At 39.6% G+C, this 6,770-nt stretch overlaps 1 long non-coding RNA gene across 1 annotated transcript; it reads left to right on the forward strand.

Annotated features, from left to right (window-relative positions):
- Window positions 1–936: 936 nt before the first annotated feature.
- LOC117478750 lies at window positions 937–3,129 on the forward strand. Its single transcript, XR_004555500.1, has 5 exons — window positions 937–1,118; window positions 1,488–1,587; window positions 1,999–2,074; window positions 2,177–2,240; window positions 2,954–3,129. It is a non-coding gene; the product is annotated as an uncharacterized LOC117478750 (long non-coding RNA).
- The last annotated feature ends 3,641 nt before the right edge of the window (window positions 3,130–6,770 follow it).

The following is a 6,770-nucleotide window of genomic DNA, read 5'->3' on the forward strand; positions in this document are numbered from 1 at the left end:
TTCTCATCGAAACATCAATCAATCATGTATAACTATTTTAATCTTGAGGGGTGTACGACTGTACGTTCTATAAGTCTCAATCATGTTAAGAAATAAGAAAAAAGTTATGTTTATCTCTGTAACTCCGCCCACTGAGCACATACGTCAGCAGCTTGCTCTGCAGCCGATTACTCAGCTTCTAATTATTATTGGCAAATATTTTATTCACAAATCAAAATGGTCGGACTCAAAACCCTACTTTTACTAGTTTCGAAATTGAACTTGAACAATATGGCACTTTTCTTTTTTAAACAAAGGGGGGGGGGTCCATTTTCTTCCCGCATTGGAGGAGCTGGTTCTGTTCCGAGGAGATCTCTACAAGGTCAAATTTATTAAAAGTTATTTAATGTCATCAAATGTTCGTCATAGTTACAGGTTATCACAAGACGCATTGTTTGCAAAAAGCTGAGTTCACATTTGCCGTTACAACGAGCAACGTAAATACAGTTGTCAATTTGTAAACATTGTCATTCACTGGTGTTAGCTAGGATAAAGCCATGAAAATCATAAGGTGAGTTTATATTGATTGACTTGTGTTTAGCGTGTTTTTATAGTGTGAGTATTTGTAGAGCTCAAGTCCGGCAGTTGCTTGCTTTTGTGGTGGAACATTACGGGCAGTGGCGGCTGGTGGAAAATATTTTAGGTGGGACTGTGGAAATGATGACCAAACATTACTAGGGGGTTCCGGGGGGATGCTCCCCCGGTAACATTTTTTGAGAAAAGACCCCCTAAAGTATGACTTCTGGTGATGGGGGGGGGGGGGAGGACAATTTGAGGCTTAAAAATATGAGAAGACTGATCAATACCTCCACACAGCAAATTCGCCAGTGTGAAAATCCTGGTGTTAGAGCTTTTCGGGGTAAAGTGTTGTGGTTTTGGTGTTACATTTAACATGATTAACACCGCCTGTTGTTAAAACACTATATAGTACAGGGTTGGATCATGGTGTTAAACATATTTAACGACGGATAGTGTGTTCTCTCAATCCGGGTACTTTTACGTGATGTGCGTGAAATTATTTAGATCTCCGCCATCTTTTTTATGCAACCATCAGTCTTGAGAGACCGCAGTCCGTGACGGTAAGTTATCGCTAAGTTTCATAATTTGTTCCCCAGATAGCATACATTGATTTTGCTTGAAAATACAGTTGTGTGTGTGGTAGGTAGCGTAATTGTAAATGTATTGTTTTTATTACTAGCTTGCTAATTACTACTATTTGACTGTCATGACCAGGTGCAGGTGCACAGACCATACAGTCAATGCTTGCTTGCTAAACTAACTGTCGAATTAGATATGTATGTCGAATTAACGTTAGATATGTAACAGAAAATGTACTCATTATGAAGACCAATATATTGCACATGTCTATCGTTAGTTCGACAGCGAGCTAACAAGCTCTAGTGTTCGTAAAAAAGTTGTTCGATAATTGCCGCCTTTTCCTTTTCTAGCATGTTCTCCGTCAAGTCTCCGTCTAACGGAAGCAGTCCGTCTTGCAGCAAGTGTGATCGCTTGGCCTCGCCCTCGACAGACTGCAGTCAGTGAGTGACGGTAAGTTACCTAGATAACGTTACATTTAATTTGTTCCCCTGTTATCTAACATTACATAATTTGAAAATAACGTTACAGTTGTGTAGTTGCTAATAATGTTTACTAGCTTGCTAAGAATATTTGTCTGTACTGGCCGTGCACCTGCTTGCTAAACGTTAGCTAGCTGGCTAGTTAGCTAGCCGGTTAGTTAGTTAGTTGGCTAGCTGGCTAGCTGTCGAATTAGACACGGATGTCAAATTAGATAACATTAGCTATGTTACATACTATTATGTCATTACAAACACCAACGTATTGCACATGTCTAACGATAGTTCGACAGCTAGCTAGCTAAGAGGTTCTGGTGTCGGTCCTTATTGGTATAGTTAGCCGACTTCGCGAACAACCTTTTTTTTTCCTATTTCCTTTCACTAGCACTATCTCAGTGTCACCTAAGCAGCCATCAGTCCCCGCAGGTTTCGACCGTGTGGTCTCGACAGACCGCGTGACTGTAAGTTATCTACGTTTCATTGAATTTGTTCCCCAAGTGAAATAATTTATGTGTATGTACAGTAATAAAGTTGTTGGCTAATTGGCTCCTTTTCCTTTCTAGCACGTGTTCTTCTGCTCCGTGCGGAAGCAGCCATCTTGTGTGGCCTCGACAACGACTGCATGCAGTGAGTTTTTCTTGTCACACAGAACGATTTTTTTCTCTCTTGGAAGACCAGAAGCTGTGTGGTTCATAAACACATTTTCTTACTCAATATCTTACCCTTAGCCTAACCCTTTTATTTTAAATAGTATAATGTCGGAGAAAAAGAAATGGCTCAGAATACTGAAATCTGTATTTGTTGTCATCTTTTTTTCCTTCTAATTTGTTATTATTTGGTGCAGGCACGAAACATACTACCAATAGAAATACATTGCTTCTAAAATCGTTCTGTGTCAGAATACTGAAATCTGTATTATATTTTTTTTAAATCTCTTTTTCCTTCTAATTTGTTATTATTTACATTGCTTTTAAAATCGTTCTGTGTGACACGGAAAAAATGGGGAAATCGTGTTGGTGAACACAAATCAATAGATTACTTTTTTGACTATAACACGAAATGCTGTGACACTGGGTTGCAACACACCAACACTGTGCATAATTTGTTCCCGAAACGTATGTCATGCACAGATAGAAGCCTCTCAGCTTAAAGATACAAAAATAAAAGAACAGAGCATAAAGTAGAATTTATTTATCTAAAGACAGTTCCAATTTATATTATGCCACCCTTACACAATTTGAGTATTTGCTTGCTTAAGAAGGGGAAGTTGTGATGCATCATGTGAAAAATCTAATAACTTGTGGAATAACAAATGTTGTATCTCCATTTTACCCATATAGGGCTCTTGCTCTTCTCTTCAGCTGAAGATGATAGTCAAAGTGCAATACCGAAACCAAAAGAAGTACATCAAAATTCCAGAAGCTTGTTTTGGCATCTTCATCACTGAAGGCAAGTATATGAACTGCATATGAATCAGAATACCTTTATTAGTCCCACAGAGGGGAATTTTGCGATCCACCCTCATTAACCTACTGTTACATTAGATGGACATGATGCACTATTGAGGCAGTTCCCCCCCCCCTGTGTGTGTGTGTGTGTGTGTGTGGTTTAAGCTTATATTTGGTCTTCAATCCTTTTAGTAAAAGAGAGGTTTTCCATCCCTGTGGACAACATCTTATCAGTGGAGGATGACACTGGCACAGAAGTGGACGACTACGCATTTCCAGATCTACTGACTACCAGTGGAATATGCTTTGTCATCAAAGATGAACTGAATGACAGTGGTGGTGAGTGACGACAATAGACCCTTTTCTCAGCAGCTATTTTGACGTCATAGCAGGGTAAACACAGGTGTAATAGATCAAATGAATTATGGCCCCGATCTATTTAGTGTGTCACAGCCAATCCAGTGAGACAGCATATTATCAGGGCCCTGGCCTGCCTACATCCTAAATTACATCTCTGTTTACGCAGAATGTCAACATGGCTGCTGAGAAAAGGGTCTATTTTACATTTCTCAATTGTATTGTATGCTGATTATCCCCATGCAAGTGTCAAGCACACCACACATTTCATTGCTATAAACAATACTATCTTAAAAGGTAAAGTATTGTTTATAGGAATCAAATGTGTGGTGTGATTGACACGTGCATGGGTAAAGGCATACTCAACTGATTTAGTGAAAATACATAATTTTGTACTTACTTGGGAGTCTTGTTGAAAGCCTTGTTGTTAAGCTTTTGCTAGACTAAAAACCACCATTGCTGTCTAAGTATTGGTCCCAAGTAGAGTGCGCTCTTGTGGACAACGACTTTGGGACTCATACTTGCGATGGAGGTTTTCAGTGGGTTTGTTTTCTTTTTGAGAACACTTCACCAGTAGATTACATAAAGACATGACAAAGGAAGACCATATAATTTCAATATTCATATTTAATATCTCTTGTGTGATGACATTATTTTCCAGAGCCATCCTCATCCTCCGCTTCAGGCACAGATACTCTTTCAGTCACTTCGAAAAGCAGCAGTGAGAACGATTTCTACAGTGGCACTCTGAAACGCTTCAGAAAAGAGGAGGAGGCTTTGCAGGGACCACAAGCCAAAAATGTGAGTACATTTTAGTGACGTCTGTCCATCCGTGTGTCTGTACCAGTAGATTGCTCATAAACCTATACTGCTTACTTAACGGGTGTCATTTTTGTTGTGTTTTGTTTTAAGCTGATAAAACAGGTTCTGCTGACCAAACCAGGAGGAAGTGATGTGCTGAAGGAGTATGAGGAAAAAGGAACAATTAGTCCTGCCACAAGAAAAGTGATGGTGAACATTCTAGTTGCAGACATGGTGCAGAGTGAGGGGTAAGATTCAAATTTGTTATAGCTTTGCATGAAAGTGTCATGTATGTATAGGTTAAGTGTGGATGAAGTTGGTGCAATTGTATTTCTACATAAATTGAGTTCATTAAGTTTATATGTTCTAAAACGAAGTCTCAGTGGCGTTTTTTTTTTTCAGAGGAAAATACTCTGAGCATGCGCAGTGTAGTTTTTACAGTCACCGTAGACAGTGAGAGGGAGGGGCATGATCGGGTTTTGTCCCACATGGCTCAAAACGGCTCAATAGGCACACACTGTAGACACTAATTAGAAGAACACAGACTAAAACAGCAATGTACAGACGAATCATGATTAAACATGATCTTAAAATATATTTTATTTTTTGTAATCATTATTTTTAATACTTTCTGCTGACACTAGGTGGGGGTGTCCCTAATGACCAGTCGCCACTGCTCTTAGACTTAAATGAATGAAATGTTGAAAATGACTTTTTGCTCTACAGGAGAATCCCTCAGCGACTGACCAAAGAGAAGTATGCACTGGGGATTGTTACCCTGTTTCCCTCGCTCCAAGATCCACATGGGAAGACAGGATATGTGAGTTATTCTTGATTATGATCAAAGTAGACTGTTTTAGATGGCTTACATGGTTCCTTGAATGCTGTGGGATTTATACTGTAGGGTAGTTTAATTAATTTGGGCGGCTGTGGCTCAGGAGGTAGAGCGGATAGTCCAATGACTGCGAGGTTGGTGGTTCAAATCCCGGCTCCTCCTGTCCACATGTCAAAGTGTCCTTAGGCAAGTGTAAGACACAGAACCCCGATTTGCTCCCAATGAGCAGGCCTGCACCTTGCATGGCAGCTGCCGCCATTGGTTATGTGAATGTTTGTGTCAATGGGTGAATTGTCAATTTTATCCAAAGCGCTATATACAGTAAGTGCAGTCCATGTACCATTCCTCTTATTTCCTTTTTGGTCAGGAGCATTTTTATGACGGGCAGAAAGGCGGTGGGTTTCTAGCGTGGCGACTGAAGTCCGTTCAGAGAGCAACACGACTTCCTGTGAGGTCCAAGGATTCCAGAATAGAAGAGAATGGAGGCCCCATGCTAAGGAGAGAGATAGGCCACTGTGATGATCATCCAGATGAGCAGAGATTTCAAGAGCTCATATCTGTGAGCAGGCGTGATCTGGCACGGCAGGCAACAAACAACCTTTTTGGACCTCCACTGCCATAGAGGGTTATTTTTTATTTTTGTACATATACATTTTTGCTGTTGAACAATATTGTGAGAATTTGTCAGTCTTAAGAGACATGGAAAGTTTATTTGTTGAGCATCTTCATGCCTTTAATGTTAAGCAGGATAGTCTTTCAGTCATCAAACCTGATGCACTGCAATTTCATAAGCCTTTTGATCTGCAAATGTCTGCAAGTGCCAATGACACCCTTTTTTATATTGTCTTAGACATATTGTCATATTTTTATTTATCCCTCCACCCCATGGGTGTGTGAGGTCCAAAAAGGTTGTTTGTTGCCTGGCACGGCAGGCAACAAACAACCTTTTTGGACCTCCACTGCCATAGAGGGTTATTTTTTATTTGTTGAATTGCATATTGTGAGAATTTGTGCATTGGGAGAATTTGTCAGTCTTAAGAGACATGCCACCATTCAAATAAAGCACTTGTCATATATGTTATCTGGAATGATTTATTGGTCATTGTAACTTTTAACACCAGTTTGTTGTACATCATAATACCAATACACTACATTGACACTAGATTAGTGTTCATTTTGAACTCCCAGAGGGTTGAGGCTAATGCAAAATGCAACACCAGTATAATGTGCATTCAACACTAGTTCAGTGTACATTTCTAACTCTTAAAGGTGTTAGATGGGAGAAGATGTATCACTACTGTAGTGTTACTCTACACCGGGACAGTGTTAAATTGCAACACTATTAGTGTACATGTTTAACTCTAAAAGGTGTTAGATGGGAGAAGATGTATCACTACTGTAGTCTTACTCTACACCAGAACAGTGTTAAATTGAAGATGCAGCCAACACTGTTAGTGTTGTTATCGGTGTTGGTGTTCAGTGTTGGTGTTCACATCTTACACTCTTAGTGTTGGTATAGTAACACTGTGATAGTGTTATATTGTCAACACTTTGGAAAGTGTTAATTTAACACTTTGCTGGTGGTTTCAATATAAACTCTTTTATAGTGTTAAAATTAACTACATGGGTGTTGAATTTTTGATTTCAAATTTGCTGTGCATAATCTTCAGTGTGGTTAGCTATGAATCTTCCAAAACTTCCAAACACCTTGTCCTG

The sequence above is a fragment of the Trematomus bernacchii genome, unplaced genomic scaffold (genome assembly GCF_902827165.1).
Source record: "Trematomus bernacchii unplaced genomic scaffold, fTreBer1.1, whole genome shotgun sequence".
In the NCBI taxonomy this organism is placed as follows: domain Eukaryota; kingdom Metazoa; phylum Chordata; class Actinopteri; order Perciformes; family Nototheniidae; genus Trematomus; species Trematomus bernacchii.